Below are 18,765 nucleotides of genomic sequence, written 5' to 3'. Positions count from 1 at the left end.
ATGATCCAAAACATAAAGCCAAATCTACAATGGAATGGTTCAAAAATAAACGAATCCAGGTGTTAGAATGGCCAAGTCAAAGTCCAGACCTGAATCCATTCGAGAATCTGTGGAAAGAGCTGAAGACTGCTGTTCACAAACACTCTCCATCCAACCTCACTGAGCTCGAGCTGTTTTGCAAGGAAGAATGGGCAAGAATGTCAGTCTCTCGATGTGCAAAACTGATAGAAACATACCCCAAGAGACTTGCAGCTGTAATTGGAGCAAAAGGTGGCGCTACAAAGTATGAACGCAAGGGGGCCGAATAATATTGCACGCCCCACTTTTCCGTTTTTTATTTGTTAAAAAAGTTTAAATTATCCAATAAATTTTGTTCCACTTCACGATTGTGTCCCACTTGTTGTTGATTCTTGACAAAAAATTCAAATTTTATATCTTTATGTTTGAAGCCTGAAATGTGGCGAAAGGTTGCAAGGTTCAAGGGGGCCGAATACTTTTGCAAGGCACTGTACATGGCCCCATTCATTCTTTCCTTTACACAGATCAGTCGTCCTGGTCCCTTTGCAGAAAAACCGCCCCAAAGCATGATGTTTCCACCCCCATGCTTCACAGTGTGTATGGTGTTCTTCGGATGCAATTCAGTATTCTTTCTCCTCCAAACACGAGAACCTGTGTTTCTACCAAAAAGTTCTATTTTGGTTTCATCTGACCATAACAGATTCTCCCAGTCCTCTTCTGGATCATCCAAATGCTCTCTAGCGAACCGCAGACGGGCCTGGACGTGTACTGGCTTCAGCAGGGGGACACGTCTGGCAGTGCAGGATTTGAGTCCCTGGTGGCGCATTATGTTACTGATAGGAGCCTTTGTTACTGTGGTCCCAGCTCTCTGTAGGTCATTCACTAGGTCCCCCCGTGTGTTTCTGGGATTTTTGCTCATATCATTTTGACGCCACAGGGTGAGATCTTGCATGGAGCCCCAGTTCGAGGGAGATTATCAGTGGTCTTGTAGGTCTTCCATTTACTAATAATTGCTCCCACAGTTGATTTCTTTACACCAAGCGTTTTACCTATTGCAGATTCAGTCTTCCCAGCCTGGTGCAGGTCTACAATTTTGTCTCTGGTGTCCTTCGACAGCTCTTTGGTCTTGGCCATAGTGGAGTTAGGAGTGTGACTGACTGAGATTGTGGACAGGTGTCTTTTATACCGATAATGAGTTAAAACAGGTGCCATTAATATAAGTAACGAGTAGAGCCTCGTTAACCTCGTTAGAAGAAGTTAGACCTCTTTGACAGCCAGAAATCTTGTTTGTTTGTAGGTGACCAAATACTTATTTTCCACTCTAATTTGGAAATAAATTATTTTTTATAAAAAATCCAACAATATGATTTTGTGTTTTTTTTTTTTTCAACATTCTGTCTCTCATGGTTGAGGTTTACCCATGTTGGCGATTACAGGCCTCTCTAATCTTTTCAAGTAGGAGAACTTGCACAATTGGTGCAAATTACTTATTTGCCCCACTGTACATGTCAACCCGAGGTCGTTGGTAATCCTACAAATAGTGACGTATGCCCTTACAAATTGATGACTAATCTTACAACGTTTTACATCGCGTACAATATGAAACAAAAATAAAACTCAGTTTCTAAAATAATATGAATTTATTGGTAATATTGTCACATATAACCTGGTGCACTCAAAGAACAATCAATATCTTCAGCCACACCATGATTACTAAAATTTAACTGTGACTTTTGTTATAATTTTATGTAGCACTTTTGGCTATTTCTATCATATCTTTTGATTGCTGCACTTCATGGCACTTCAGCTCGCAATTCAATTTGACTTGAAGGTAGTTCGTTAGTGTGTCCAGTTATAAATTAAAAAGGTCAATTCATAAAATTATCTTACCGATGCAATCTTTGAGTCAGGGAACATTTCTTTTGCTAATTCTGAGAAGTGAGCAGCAATAGTTGCAGGCAAATTGTGTACGGCAACAAATTGGCAGAATAAAATCTCCGCTTTCGTCACTTTTCATTCTGTAGACTGCATCTTTATGACCAGTGTTGTTAATCTTACTCTAAAGAAGTAATTACAGTTACAAATTACTTCTCGCAATAAGTAATTGAGTTAGTAAATGAATGTAATACCGAATTACTGAATGTAAGACTAATTAGTTACTTGGCAAAGTAAGTGGTGTTACGTTTCATGTATTTTTTTTTTCATTTTTTCATTTAAAAAAAAAAAAAAAAAAAAGGAAAAAAATCATAGTAACCTTTGCTATGTTTGGAAGTCATTTAATGTTGTGAATCAACCGTTCAGGTTGTTAATGCTGTTTTTGTATTAGTTCCGTTCTGTCTACTTTCGAAATGTGAAAGTTTTAAAACTGTTTCATCATTTAAAGATAGATTCAAGTCATGATTTTGCCGATTTAGTATTTTAGATAAAAAGTTACTTAGGTTCGCTAATAAGGTTCACTACAACAGAGCCTTTCTGAGAAGTCTACTGCTTTAAGATGGTGGTTGTTTACTAATGCCGCCGAGTCTGTCATTTCTCATCTAGATCTATATGCATATGATATCTAGTGTAGCATCAAGTGAGCGTAGATTGTAGGCTGTCGACTACAGTCAGGAAATATTGCAGCCACCTAGCCTAGCATCCCGTTTGAAACAGCGTCAGAACACTCTTCCGTCCTTCACACTCCCACTCTTCTTTCTCCGTGTCTGACTTTTCTCGCGTCATTCAACCAACGTAGCAACGCACATTGTCTTGTTGCCGAAACGGTGACAAAATCCGAACGGAGAAAAAAAAAAAAACCTAATGCATGAAAAACGTACAGATTTTGAACGTACGGCGTATACATTTAAAAATCAGTGTTCACGTGTACAATTTACGCCGAAACCGTACAACTTGACAGGTATGTTGGTACACAGTGTACTTCCGCCAGCTCTCCAATTGGTTGGCTTCGTGACACGTTAGTAGCATGTGCTGAATTGAGCGCGCACAGAAAAAAAAAAAACGAGCGCAGGAATGAGAAATTGAGGAAGAGCTGGGGGTGTGCTCAAAATCCATTATTGCTCGCATATAACGCTGTTGGCAGAGGGGGTGGGAGGGGCGCTCCCGTAAAGCCCTTAAATAACAGGGCGGGCAACTGAAAAGATCTTAATTTCAGGTTAAAAGGCACACTTTTTTTTTTGCGCTCACGTGTCACTGGTTAACCCTTCGTGTGCCAGTGCTGACACGCGTGTCATAGGTTGCCGACCCCTGCTATAGAGAATTAAGCAACACGTGACTACTCTGTTGTATGACGCTGCCTCAAGTTTAACATAATTACAATATTAATGAATTATAAGAATGTTAGAGTCATGTTTGCCCACCTCCAGAAACCATATTACAACTAAAAAAATTATTTCTCGCTCCCATCTTTTTCCATTTTCAAACATTTTTGAAAACGCTCCAGGGGGCCACTAGGGCAGGACTAAAGAGCCGCATGCGGCTCTAGAGCCGCGGGTCGCTGACCCCCGGTTTAACCAATTCGGTTTCTGCGAAAAAAAAACAGCACCTGACTACAATCAATTGATTACACTTGTAAGACACCAGATTGTTGTAAAGGTGTCGTCCTGTTTTGTTGGTAAGATATCCAGCCCCCACTGCGGCCCGATGTGGAATAGTTTGGGATAGCCTTCAACCGATATATCAGCCGGCCGATATATGGACTATTTTTCTAACATTGGCTATCGTCCAATTAACAAAAAAAAAAAAAAAAAAAATGCTGGTAAAAAAGGATGTTGATTAGGCACTTGTGTGGGCAACCGTGGCCGTCACTGACTGATGGTAGAACCCCAGAATTACCCTGGAGCAGCGTGAAGACAGGCTGCAACCGGAAGCTTCAGGCTTGCCTGTTTTGTAAATATTCTAAGATTTTTTTTTCTAATCTTGCATGAGAGAATATGCAATGTTGCTATCGCTTTTTAAGTTTTTTACTGAGTGATCCTTACACTCTAAATGCAACTCTTGGCATTAGAGTTAGCATTTGCTTTAGCATGGCGAGTACCCTCTAAAACTCTCACTTGTTTCCATCTCGTCATGACATCCTGGTGGGCTTAAATATTTGAAAATAATGTACTGTTCTTGTTGGGTGTGTATAATCATAAAAAAAGTGCTGCGTTTGTTGGTAGGGTGGCACTACACCGAATTAATCCTTTAAATCTCAGGTCATCATTGTAAATTTGAAGCTGTTGAAGCATTTTTTTTTTAATTGCCTTTCTTAATCTATGTGCTTTTAAAAAACGTATATTGGCCTGAAATATTGGCTTACAAAATTGGCTTTGGATATCGGCAATTAGATAAAAAAAATTTTTAGATATCGGTATCGCATCTGCATTTGAAAATCCCATATCTGTTGACCTCTACTTTTGGGACCACTGGTCTACCGTTTTAATAATTAATTAATTGTCGATTACTTCATTAATCAGAGCAGCTCTAGTTTCAAAAGCTTAAAATATTAGCTCATGAGAATTATGAAATCATCAAAAACACAATCGACAAAAGAATATGTGACAATCATTTCTATGCAAAGTAAAATTTGTTGGGGTGTTAAAATAGTCCAAACAAATCCCACAAACAAGAAGAAACAGACGTACAGAAAGAAAATGCCATCTGTTATTCCATATCTCACGATTGTTGCACTTATCGCAGTGTTGCAGAGACAGAAGCCACTGTGCCTCAAACTGGAGTTTGAAATATATAAGTCTAGAAAAACGTGGCAAGTCAGACAAAAACGCGACTTGGCATCATTTATTTTGATAAGCTCTTAAAAGTCACCGGCCCAAAATTTCTCCCAGAAATTGATTGCAATTACAAATGCTTTGGTAGTAATATCTCCATTTATTTTGCTTGAAATGAAAAAGCACAAAAGAGAATGGAAAAAAATTTTAATCATTATCATTTCACACAAAACTCCAAAAATTGGCCAGACAAAATTATTGGCACTCTTTGAAAAATCATGTGATGCTTCTCTAATTTGTGGAATTAACAGTACCTGTTACTTACCTGTGGCACACAACAGGTGGAGACAATAACTAAATCACACTTGCAGCCATTTAAAATGGATTAAAGTTGACTCATCCTCTGTCCTTGTGTGTACCACAATGAGCATGGAGAAAAGAAGACCAAAGAACTGTCTGAGTACTTGAGAAGCATAATTGCGACGAAGCATGAGCAATCACAAGGCTACAAGTCCATCTCCAGAGAACTGAAAGTTTCTGGGTCTACCGTGCGCAGTGTCATCAACAAGTGTAAAGTCCATGGCACTGTGGCTAGCATCCCTAGATGTGGACGGAAAATAAAATTGATAGGAGATTTCAACGAAAGATTGTGCGGATGGTGGATAAAGAATTCGACTAAAATCCCCAAAAATTCAAGCTGTCCTGCAGTCCGAGGGTACAACAGTGTCAACTCGTACTATCCGCCAGCGTCTTAATGAAAAGGGACTTTACGGTAGGATACCCAAGAAGACCCCACTTCTGACCCAGAGACATAAAAAAGCCAGGCTGGAGTTTGCCAAAACTTACCTGAGAAAGCCAAAAACGTTTTGGAAGAATGTTCTCTGCTCAGATGAGACAAAGGTAGAGCTTTTTGGGAAAAGGAATCAACATAGAGTTTACAGGGAGAAAAAAATGAGGCCTTCAAAGTAAAGAACACGGTCCTCACAGTCAACCATGGGGGGGGGTTCCCTAATGTTTTGGGGTTGCTTTGCTACCTCTCACACTAAACTTCTTGATCATGTGCATGGCTTTATGAAGTCTGAAGACTACCAACAAATTTTGCAGCATAATGTAGGGCCCAGTGTAAGAAAGCTGAGTCTCCCTCAGAGGTAATGGGTCTTCCAGCAGGACAATGACCCAAAATACACTTAAAAATGCACTAGAAAATAGTTTGAGAGAAAGCAGTGGAGATTTCTAAAGTGGCCAGCAATGAGTCCAGACCTGAATCCCATAGAACACCTATGGAGAGATCTGAAATTGGCAGTTCGGAGAAGGCACCCTTCAAATCTCAGAGACCTAGAGCAGTTGGCCTAAGAACAATGATCTAAAATTCCAGCAGAGCATTGTAGAAATCTCATTCATGGTACCAGAAGCGGTTGTTCGCAGTTATTTTGTCTATAGGTTGTGCTACCAAGTATTAGGCTGAGGGTGCCAATACTTTTGTCCGGACCATTTTTGGAGTTTTTTTGTAAAATGATCATGATTTAATTTTTTTTTTTTTTTACATTCAATTTTGTGTTTTTTCACTGCAAGCAAATAAATGAAGACATGACTACCAAAGCATTTGTAAATACAATCATTTTCTGGGAGAAATTGAGCGTTATCTGACAGAATTGCAGGGGTGCCAATACTTTTGGCCAGTACTGTATACTAGTATATACGTAATACGTATACATGCTGTAAAATGTGGAAAATTTCGACTGTGCGCATGACAATGCTCTGCAATGACACTGTGATAATCGGGGGGGGGGGGGGGGGGGGGGGGGGGGGGAATCAATGATACATCATGGCTAAAGTTGCACTAATAATATTGGTTGACATTGACAGCTACACGTCCAAGACCTTTTGACTGTTAATTCCAATGAATTAATGCTCATTCGCCCCTACCTGTTGAAATGCATCAGAGGTCTAGCGTCGTCAATGGCACTGAAAGAGGAGTATTCACAGCCATTCTACCCAGTTTAAATGAATGGAATGTCTATTGTTGTCAATGAGTTAATTGTGGGTTACTTCCTGTTAATTTTAGAGCAATTCAAGATGTGGTAATGGAGAATTCTTTGCATATCTGAGTTGAAAATCAACAGGTGTTAATGGACAGGTTTTTGTGGGAGTTGAATGTGCCAATGTAAATGAGTGAGGCGATTGAAAATATTTGGTTGAGTTTTTGTCAAAGTGTGACAGAATTGTACGTTTTAACCAAAAAATGGCTGATCACTTTTTGTGCACTTTAAGTTTGTGAATGTTTTTATGTGAGAAATATGTGATTTTGACAAAAACTGTAGAACAAGTCTCATTTTAAAAATTTGAAATTGTTTGACTCTTGGAAATAGGGTTGTTTGTTTTTTTTGTCAATAAACCTGTATTTTTGGCACAATTGTGAAAATTCGAGGTGGCATCAAAAGAAATCCAGGGTCACATGAATTTTTTGTCAGAACGGTGTGATTTGATCAAAGCATGTAGGCTGTGTAGCCCAGCGTAAAAGTGTATAGAATAAAAAAAAAATGTTATATACAATTATTCATTGCAAATTACATAAATTAGTAAATATTGGATTCCATTGCATAAAAAAAATACATTAAAATTTCATTTAAAAAAACTTTCTTTTTCAATGCGAGTATGAAAAGCACTTAGGTTGTTTTTTTTTAGGTGCATCATAATAAATCAAATATAATTAAAATAAATAAATAGATAAGCAACAGAAAACAAACAAATTGATTTGATTTGAACATAAGCCACCATGATGGAGCTTCCTTTTATATAGGACATATCGTTACCCACAACTGTTGAAAGGAAATTCAGTTGCATTTTGTGGTCGAATATTGAGACCATATCAAACGATGCAAGCTCCCAGGGGGTGTCATGTTCCAGGCCGTGTCTTTTATATACCGGCTAATGAAAATGGAAGAGAAGTGCAAATGGGGTGAAGTGCTTGCTAGCACTTAGATGCGGTTAACGGGAAAGATCTGAGAACCCCTCTAGAGTCCTCGCTGGCCATGTTCTGAATAATGAAGGCTAACATGCAGATGAGGCAACCTAATGAGGCCTGTTAATGTCTTCATGTAATCACCAACTTCAACATTGTCGGCAACTAACATAATTGTGTTGAAGTGTGTTGAATTCACGTGTGGCGAGTCCCAGCAAATTTAGAAATAGTGCATCACTGTTTACAAATGTCATCCAGTCTGACTGCAATGGGAGTGCTAGCAGCGAATAAACGACTATTCGGCAAATTGTATTACTATAAAGTCTTTCAGTGTCATTGACGATGACAGGCATCCATCAGTAGTAGACGTCCAATCAGGTTGAACCGGGAGGCTGGCAGTGAATGAACATTCTGAGCTGATACTATGTTTTGGGGGGGAAATATACATCTTTTTTCTTTTAATACTAATATATAAATAGAAAACATTCAGTAAGAGAACCAGTTGTACAAAAACATTTTCAGCATCCAGGAGAGAAGTGTTCTGGCTATTCTCTGACTGAAAGACCAAATGTACTACTGTATATGATTGAAAATGTGTGTCAGTCTGTTTGGAAGGAATTTAAGACACAAAACACAAACCTTTGTGAATTCTCTCTCCCTCACACATGCAGCGATTTTTTTGTCCCCTTGCCTTAATCAAGTGATTTCCCAGAGGAGCTGTGAGGCAATGAAATTTTGACATGTCCTCTTTTTCACTAGCTAGGCACGGTTATAGGCTGCACAGACCGGATAAAGACAAACACCATAGTGACTTGTGGAATAGAAGTGGGACTAAATTTGTCATTTAAATTAAGTGAAAGTGTCGAACAAAAAAAAAAGCAACAAATTTAATTTGTTTTCCGCAACATTAGAAAGCAATCAGAGGAACGCTATTTTTCAGTTAAAGCTGATCGCCACACAGATGGAATGTGGCAAACCGGTCATAGTCTTTGTGTTTCTCGATGTACTAGCTTTTGTCTAGCCTACATAATGTTTTTCATGGCGCATACTGTCCAAAAATATAATGAACACGTGCCACATATCCCAAGACTACGCAATGTGGCTGGAAATGAGGCTCAAGAGGATTGCCTGTCCTGACAAGTGATGAGCATGCAAGTCAAGTCCTGTAGTGCAGGGAATCACAACCACTGTGTCACATCATGTCAGAGATCATTTGCAGTGCAGTAAATGTTATCCAAAATTATTTGGGGGGTGGTTCTGCATTTTTGGATTCCGAATTTAACACCTCATAATTTACACCAACCTTTTTTCTTTAAAATGTTTCTGCCAATGGCTTGGTAAAAAATTCATTCTGGCTTTATAAAGAAGCTTGAAGTTGAGCTATATATTTCGGCTTTGTTACTGTAGACCAGGGGTGTCCAATGTGGTCCTCAAGGGCTTCTGTTTGTGCATGTTTTTGTTTCAAAACAGTCCAGCACAGTCTGCACAGACATTCTAAGCAATGAGGTTTCTGCTGAAGCAAGCTGCACTCGACTGCAATCATTTGATTATACTTTCATGAAGCCCTTAGTGAGATAGTTTAAAAATCCCTGTTCTAGACGTTATTAACAGCTGATTTGTGTATATCAGATAATCTACGTTCAGAATTCTTGACAATTCTAATGCCTCTTTTTTGCAGTAGAAAGAAGAGCAGATGTACCTCGACATACGATCGCTTCGACACATGATCTTTTCGACATCCGACGTAAAATTTGACTCGCCATTTGTTTTTACATCTGATGACATGCTCAAAATACGAGGATTTTTGACAGCTCCGCAGTTTCTTTGTTTTGCCGGAAGACGGACGCACGGCTGATTTTCTTGTGAGAAATCAACACTAGATCGAAAAAGGTTAGTGCAGGTTAGAGCTGGGCGGTAAACCGAAAATTTACCGTCACCGAAATTCTTCACGATGACCGACGTAATTTTGACCATGTCGGTAAATTCGGTAGTAAATTAATAAAACAAGAAAATAGGCTTTTCATCCCGCTTTGACTCTGTGTTGTTCGTCTATGTTCATTCCCCTTTAAGAAACCAGTCAATGTACTTACGTAGGGTGTCACGTGATCATCAGGAAGCCAATCAAACAGAAGCCCGGTAAGCTAACGCTAGCAGCTAACGCTACAAGCAAAATGTGATGAAGTGTGGCTTAAGGGAGGTTCGCCAAACTTTCACCCGACATTTAGTAGACTCTTGGTGGCATCCAGACGGGCTTTCACCCGCTGTCCTCTCTTGTTCTCATGATTTCCGGAGATGGTGCTTTCAGTGCTTTCTACTGGTAGCCAGGCCACAGTCTAACGTTAGCGGCTAACGCTAGCGGCCGCTAGCGGCTAACGCTACAAATGAACGATGGAGTCGGATAGCGGCTCTAACCTTGTCGAAATGGCTGAACTTAATGAGTGGATTGGGCACGGACTGCATCTAGGAATTACTATGTCGCGTTATTTTGTATCTGACTGTGTGTGATTTCTCTGATAGCTTTTTTGATGGTAAAGCATTCAGCATAAAGCACAATCCAACGGTGAAACTTATAATATGGCCGAGAAATGGCCCCAGCTATTTTTCTGTATGTGCTTAATTCTGTGTCATTATTGCTATCATAAAATCTTAAGTGTTTCATTTGCAGAAGATCAATATAGCTTTAATGTATGTCTGTCTGTCTGCTTGGGGGTTCATGTATGCGTGCATATATTAAAAAATGCACTGGGGGGAACCTGAAACCATAAAGTAAACACTTGTATTGAATAATTATGTCACAGCAGCCATTAACAATAAATTGTCTTTTTGAAGTGTACTGTTCAAGCTGTAAGTCATTTGTGTTACAATGACATGTTTGCACAGGCATATTGATTTTGACAATGTACATTGTTCAAGTCATACACGCTGTTATAAATGCTCATACTTGAATTCTTATTGTTTACAATACATTTTAATAAACTTAATGTTTAGACTGCATGCACAATTGTTAAATATATCAAATTGAACGCTGGTAACTAAATCAAGAAACTGTTAATCTGTATTTCATGCATTGATTCAGATTTTCAAATTATATAACAGTCCGCTTGGGCGACTTTATCATCATTTATCGTTATCGAGGTAAATCTGCTCAATTTATCGTGATACGTGTTTAAGGCCATATCGCCCACCCCTAGTGCAGGTGGAGAAAAAAAAAGAAAAGGTGACGCTTACCATTGAAATGAAGATGTGAATGATAGCAAAATATAAGCATAGTGTGTGCATCCATTAACTGGGTCGACAATAGGGCCGTAGAATGTCAATTTCGGCCGGCAGGCCACCTCCGTTCGCCAGCCTTTATAAGTTAAGGTGACAATTCTTATTGTGGTATTATCTTGCCTGGCACAGCCAGACTATTCTCCCTGTATTTTTCAAATAGTCTGGGACCCAGCCCATTAACAGCCTCTCGAGCAAGGTACAAAATTAAACGTCCAATCAGATTAGTTTATTTGCGTGACGTGTTCTTAACGAGTAACGTCACTCTTGCGCGCCCAAAGTCGTCTCTACAACAACACAGATGGCGAACGGGAGAGTCGAGAATATGTTCCAATCCGCGGTAAAACCAGTTATAAATTACCAAAAACACATCGAAACAAGTCATTGACAACAGTCAACATGGCTCGCGCTAGCCATGTTGAATAAACTTCTCCTTTCTCCGCTCACGCTACTTTTCGCTTTAACAACGTCACGTCTGCCTGTCGCTGATTGGTCCACTCTGCTGTCTGTTTGCTGTGGCTTTCTTCGCCCTCGGAATTTGATCCGCCGGACGGTCGCCAGACTCAATCGCTGGAACAGCGGTGAGTCTGGTATACCAGGCAAGGTATTATCGCCAAAGAAATCGCCAGCTTCGTCAGGTTTCTAATCATTTATTCCATCAACTCGCCAAGTGTCCACTGCTGTTGACGCCAGGATCGCAACAGAAAGTAAAAAATAGTAAAATTACGTCAGCCCGGCGGTACGTTCAGGTACAGCAAAAAAAAGTTTATTACAGGGATTATTATTATTATTACTGATATTATTATTATTATTATTGTTATTCTGATTTTTATTCATAATTTATTTGCTTTGCTCTTTGTAATTGCTATTTGCAATAGTAACAGCAGTATTTAGAAGGGATTAAGTGTAGGTTTTTGGGCTGTGGAACGAATTAATGGAATTATAATGTAGTCTTATGGGAAAATCCTGCTTGACATACGACCATTTTGATTTACAAACAAGATTCTGGAACGAATTAATTTCTTATGTAGAGGTACCACTGTACTCAGTTCTTATACTGAATGTGTGTGAATGTGTTTTTTTGTTGTTTTTGTTTTTTTTTTGTTTTTGTTTTTTTTTTTTTGTATCAGAAGCCAAAATTGTAAGATTATCAATTGAAGTGGAAAACGAACAAATAAATAAATAGAGAAGTTACTAACAGGGAACTGGTAAAAAAGCCACAAACACGCAAGCACTACTGTTTCAACATGATTACACTTTGCAAAATTTGTGTTTTCAGTCATTTTTTTTAATTAATTTTTTTTTTTAACAAAGTGGCTATTTTCTAGGAGGTGCTGGCAGGTATTATTGGCATTTCAATTAATTGCAATGGGGAAAGTTTAATGACTTACAACTGCACCATGCATACCAATGCAATAATTTATTTTCAGCGTTATTAATCTTGTTTGACTTTTTAGGGGGCTGGAAGGCATTAGTAGCATTCCTATGCATTTCAAAGAGGAGAGTGTTTTGAAATACGAGCACGGCGGTCAACTCGTAGGTCAAGGTGACTGTGTGTCTTGACTCAAAAGATTGTAAAACATTGCTGTCATCCTCTCGAATGCACTTCCCCATATTTTGAGTTGACATTTGTAAAGTTTCACTCACCCAAACGAGCACCGAACCTCCTCTTGAGCTGCCACGGACCCAAGGCGAAGTCCCGGTCGGACGTGCCCGTCCGTCACAAGCCGAACAAACCAAAGCAAGCGTCCGTCCAGCCTGCCCGCCCGGCTAAACGTGAGGCGGAACCGCCGGCTGCCGACCTGGGTCGTGTCGCATGGTTTCTTCCGAAATACAGTAACACACACATACACAAAGCGAACCCTCAGCTCTCCTCCTTTATCCTCTGTTTGGTGGAGAGAATCGAGCAAACGAGCCGGCTGCTCGTGCACGCTGCGGCGGCGGCAAGCCACAAGCGTGAATTCACTCCCCGTTTTGTCTCACACCGCCGCTGAGCTGCACAAGGAAAACCACAACTTTAGTTATTCGCTTTTACTTCCATCCGCGGGTCCTATAATCCGCCCTGTTCCCTGCTGCGTCACTAGCATGCGCCATTGTCTCATATTTACACCACAGCACTACTGCTGTTAACACATGGAACAGATTTATGATGTCTTCTCGAACGTACCTTACTCTCCCCTCAACTCACTGGCTGCCATTGACAGCGATAGACGTCCAATCCATTTGACCGGATGAACGATTCAAACTGATTGGACGCCTATCATCATGACACTGAAAGAGTTATTAATAATACAAAATCAAATTTGCAGGAAACGTTTTGTTTGTTTGTTTTAGGAAATATAACAACCGGCCTAACGTACTGATATGTCAACTAGGGGTGTGACAAAATACCGAAATGGTGATATATCGTTATACTTTGTATCCCAAAAGGTTATCGATATGCTCCTGCCAAGAATCGAGATATCTTTTTGAAAGGTGTCAATGTCTTAAAAAAGAAAAAAAAAAAAGATAATGAACCAACACGTTGCTACCAAAATCTTCCACCATAATAGTGTGTCAGTTAACTCCAGGGGTGGAAGTGGCTAGAATTTCTTGCCGAAACTCCCCGAGGTGAAGGTCGCCACGGAGCCAGAAATTTTATTTTTTATTGATTTTCATTCAACATTGTATTTTTTCAATTATTTGCAAAACAAAAGTTAACAAAAACAGCGTTAACCCCAACCTCCATCTCTTAATTTTTATTTTCCCTCATTTCCTCACATACCAAATGCCAAATCTCAATTTTAACTACTTAAGAACATATGATATATATTAAAATTGAAGTTAATGTAAACATTTACTTTTTTTTTTAAATAATAAAGATATAAGTAACATACATTCAGAAAAATAAGTACAAATGACTTCTATTATGCAGAGTGAAATGGAATATATTTTGAAGATCGCGCAAACATTGACTATTTTTTAAAAAATCATAAGGAAATGGATAAGTAGCATAACATAAATGAACAAATATAAGTCCAAAGTGCACAATGACAGCTAAGATGTTCTGAACCTCCCCATCAGAGTAAATAAAACTAAATATGATAAATAAGCCTCCTCATCTCTTTCGTTGCTCTTAAAGATTTGATCCATTTTATGTTGCATTGACCTTTGTTTGTCGCATCAATTCAGCAAGCTTTTTTTTTTTTTCTTTTCGCTGTTCCAGAAAACATGCACATTTGAATCAGTATGTCAGCCAATTGAGCGGAGTCCAGGTGTTTTGCTTTGCTGCGTGCATTCGCACATTGACGTGACTCATCATCATCAGACTCTGATAACTGCAGCAGCTGGGGAAACCTCCATGCCGTCTGTGGAATAAAATCAATAATAAATATTGGTGGAAACAGATTACGCTACTCAAGCACTTTATCATGCTTGTTGTAGCTTGTGTATGTAAATCTGATGTTGGTAGATTGTTTTCTTCTTGGAGCTGAAATGCATTTGTGGCAGCTTAGCATCTTTTTTTTAATTTTTTTTTTTTTTTTTTTTTTTTAATTAACATAGTGTTTTTACATTCCGGCCCTGAATCTCATAACGGAACTGGGTTCTGGCCTTGAATCTTATACCGGAACTGTGTTCCTGACTGTTCTGGCCCACTTTCACCCCTGGTTAGCTCTAAGGCTGCCTTGACGGTGCTCGACGCCCAATCCATTTAGACTGGGAAGTGGGAGCGTTCGTTCTTTCAAAACCAGAGCATTCGCACTCATTCTGTCAGATTTTCGGGGCATTTACAGGTCACTTGCTGTTCATTTTTGGGCATTTACAGGTCACTTTCTGTTGAGTTTAAGTCACTGGCTATTCATTTGGACGATTCCCAGGTCATTCCTGTTCTGCAACTCAAAATAAACAGGAAGATACCCATAAAATACCCCAAAATCAAAAGTAAGCAACTGAAAATCAACGGATAAATGACCTTTAACGCCCCAAAATTACCTCATTGACCTCCACTATCTGCCATAGACGTTCAATCCATTTGAATTGGGAGGGTGGCAGCGAATGAACGAATTCATTCGCTGCCACCCTCCCAATTCAAATGGATTGGATGTCTACTAGTGATAAACTCATTCCAATTCAAAGAAAAAGCTTTTTTTACTGTTTATTAGTTGTTTGTAGAATGACCTAGAATGAGTTCCTGACCAATGTATCGATAATCGTATCGCCATTTCGTCAGATCATCGTTATCGTGAGCTTTGTATCCTAAATTGTATCGTATCGTGAGGTACCAAGAGGTTCCCATGCACTCCTAATATTGTCAACTGTTGGTGATGAGGGAGACTGGAGCAATGTGAGACATTTTTTTACATTTGCTCTCCTCCAAACAAGCTAAAACAACAAACCAGTAAAGTTGACATTAGACATGTGCCGATTACTGGTTTCAAGGTACACCGTGGTATGAAAACGTCAAGGTTTCAAAACCGCAACCATTTTACGTCATATCGTCCCTAAGGTATTAGCTATTTTTTTATGTCCCAAAAATGCATGGAGAGATCCCTTGGCTGTAGCTGCAAGGCTCGACCCTCCCCCATTGGTTGTTGTTCAGTGTCAGTGAGTCAGCTGTGTTTTATGATGGCTGGAGAAGGTGAAACTCCTGAATTTTTTCCCCCATCGAAGAAAATGAAATATCTGGTATGGGAATACTTCGACTAAAGAAAAGTTAAAGACGGCCGGGGCTTAGAGGAGGAGGGCCAACAGATATGTAAAACATGTTTTCAGAGGGTGGTTACCAAAGAGGCAATACCTCCAATGTGATTTCGCATTTATACAAAATTAAAAGGTTAGTAAAACTGTCATGAAAGTTTCCCACCAGGTATGAGAGTTACATCCAGCGTGTCTAGCGGTGGTAAAACATGCAGCGTTTTTTTTCTTTTTGGCAACTGTCTGTGCTGAGAAAGACAGAAAATAATTCCATTATTTTTGTTCTAATGGTAATAATGTTGAGCTGTGGCAGTGGGTTTAGGCTTACCTAACGGACTGCATTTATTTGAATTTTATTTAGTATATTTCAGTAAATTTATTTTAACATTATACTTTTTTTCATTTGCTAATGTTTTGAATAATGAAAATCCTGTTCAATGGGGAAAAATGTTTGTTTTAAACCCAGATCTCTCAAAGTAACACTTTTTGGAGCTGTAATTGCAGTAATTACAGAAATTACGTGGTTTTGGCTTAAGGTTATCATATCGTCAGAATGTCATACCGGTACATGCCTAGTTGACATATTTCCCATGAATTTAGGATGTTTCCTAGCAATGGAAATTGTCAGAATAATCAGGATGAATAGTATTGAAAATATAGCTAGTTTAAAAAAAAAAGTTGTATTGTATCTTACTTTACCCGCTATAAAGTGCAAACTGAGAAAAACTAGTCAAATTAAAAGGGTAAAGTGAACCAATGAGGGGTAAACTGATTCAGTTACTTCTTCCATCTTAATATCAAAAACCATAACAACAGGTAGCTTGACCATAAGACAATTCAGAATAATAACTCACAATAGTAACAGCATCCTCGGGTTTGGTCGATTAAACACATTTTCTAAACATCCGAATGCAACTCAAGATCTACTACACCCAGTGACATTTTTAGCAGCGCTTTTAATTTTCGTCCTAGTCTTTTGGACGGTAATACTTATTAGTCATATTTTAGTCATTTCAAAATGTGTTTGTCTTCATCTAGTTAATTTTGATGAAAACTCTGACTACCTTCGTCTAGTTTCAGTCGGCGTGTCCTCAAAATGTTTTCGTCTTGAAGTTTTTACTCCAAAAATAAAAAAAATAAAGGTTTCCAACTATTTCGAATGAACATTGACAGACAAGCACAATTGTAGCATCTACAAGGACAACGCCAACTTCCTGGTGGCGATACACACTCAGCAGGAAAACAGTTCATAATTTTTAAATAATTATACCCACCCAGACACCATGAAGTGTATGTAAAAAAAAGTTGTCCGAGAGTTTAAGAGGATGCTTGTAGTTAGCATTAGCCTAATGTTAACGCAAATGTCAATGCTGTACAAAAGCTACGAGTTACATATATTTAGTGTGTGATGATCCCTCAGCATAGACCTTTAGCGGAAAGCAACAATGCAAATACTCCCTGGTCAAGATAATCTCACCGTGTGGTTTCAAAACAAGCAAGCCCGGAGACTGGAGAGTCTACTAGTGATTTTGGGGGGTGGGGGGCACAGCATATCTCATGAGTGACACAACCAGACACAGCTAAGATGCAGGCTAACTACACATAAAAATGTCATACGTTGTGAACAGGTGTTGGAAACTATGGCACCTTTTCGTCTCGTTCTCGTCTCGTCAGACGAAAACTGGCATCCGTGTCGTTATGTTTTAGTCTCCAAGACAAGTTTTTAGTTCTTTATCGGCTCGTCTTCGTCATGAAAAAATTGCTCGTCGACAAAATATTTTCGTAATAGTCATCGTTGAGGAAAACAACACCATAATAGTATATCATCATACATCATAACATAATATTACAAAATTACCCATTACCAGATCTATGTTTCCTGAATCACTTCTTTCATCTTCAGAACTCTATTCATCGGGCAAGTGGGACAAGGATATCAATATCCTCAGAGCTGCTAACGTCAATGTTTTTTTTGGGGGGGTTGTTTTCTTTTACGGGTTGCTCTTTTCTTTGCAACGTTGCCTTTTCCCAACCAATTTCTGACTGGGACAATGTGGCACATCTGAGTCAGCTGACCAGGTTTATCCAGGTGGACCATATGCAGTGGAGGAATTAGTATCAGTTACTGAATTTTCTGAAGCGAGTAGTTCATCTGCAGGTGGATCGTCTGCATGGGTGAGCCATCCGGATCTTCTGCAGTGGCAGGCTGCAGCTCAGGGTTTATCCTGTCTGACACCTTGGATGGTGCAAATGCTTAATCAGAGAAAATTCAGTAGATGGAAGTCCAGATGTGATGCTGTGTAGTGTCACTGCTGACATGAAGGAGTGAAGTGAGACATCTCACTTTACCCCACATCATTTGCCTCACTTTACCCCATCACAATTTTGTAAAAAAGAAATTAAAAAAAAAAAAAAACAACCCAAGTAACAAAGACTAATCTTAAAGCAACACTAAGTAACTTTTCAACCTTTGTAAAATATTTTTATAACATTTGTGATAATATGTCGACTGATAACTGGTTGAATGACACCTCTTTTATATCCTGAGGGGGTCAGTATCACTTTCATCAGCACTAATTAACTTTGAGGAGGTTGGCAGGCACCCTACCACACGCAAAAAAACAACAACCTACAAATGTGCTGACTACTTTACGGCATATGTCACTTCCCCCTTTCCCTATTCATTATAAAGATGAAAATCGATGCTAACGCTTTCGCGCGAATTCTGCAGACAACTCTGCAACTCCTGCATAACAACAAAAGAGATAAAAACTAAACATTGGCCCAGCTTTCATTCACTGGCGTGACCCCCCCCCCCCCCCGAACTCCTCAGATTTCGGGTGGGGTTGGGGGGTACGCCACGCTGTGCCACACGTTTGCTAACCGTCAAATGCTATTGTTTAGCCACAAATGAATTCATTACCTTGTTACTATGCATCCTTCACACAGCCGCAGGAAACAGAAATGTTTAATCCATCTACAGGCGACCGGGAGATTGATTGATTGATGATTTTACAACACTGCGTAGATGTGCGCTGGTCCTCATGGGAAACGCAGCGCGGGTCCTCATGGGAAACGCAGTCTTCCTTCAAGCAATACACTAGAGCGTTTGTCCATCGGGCGTGGCTAAAATCA

General features: G+C 39.4%; 1 protein-coding gene across 4 annotated transcripts in view; it reads right to left on the bottom strand.

Moving 5' to 3' along the window:
* The window catches only part of camkk1a (calcium/calmodulin-dependent protein kinase kinase 1, alpha a), a 94,044-nt gene extending 80,967 nt beyond the window's left edge, over window positions 1-13,077 (bottom strand). For 3 of the 4 annotated variants that reach the window (XM_057821589.1, XM_057821588.1, XM_057821591.1), the window contains exon 1: window positions 12,604-13,077. The gene's annotated coding sequence lies outside the window, so the exon portion shown is untranslated. The remainder of the gene's footprint in view (window positions 1-12,603) is intronic. The other variant, XM_057821590.1, reaches the window with a different exon arrangement.
* Window positions 13,078-18,765: the final 5,688 nt, after the last annotated feature.

Source organism: Corythoichthys intestinalis, chromosome 18 (genome assembly GCF_030265065.1).
Source record: "Corythoichthys intestinalis isolate RoL2023-P3 chromosome 18, ASM3026506v1, whole genome shotgun sequence".
Lineage (NCBI taxonomy): Eukaryota > Metazoa > Chordata > Actinopteri > Syngnathiformes > Syngnathidae > Corythoichthys > Corythoichthys intestinalis.
Note: the sequence above shows the minus strand (reverse complement) of the source record. Positions and strands in the feature narration are given on the sequence as shown.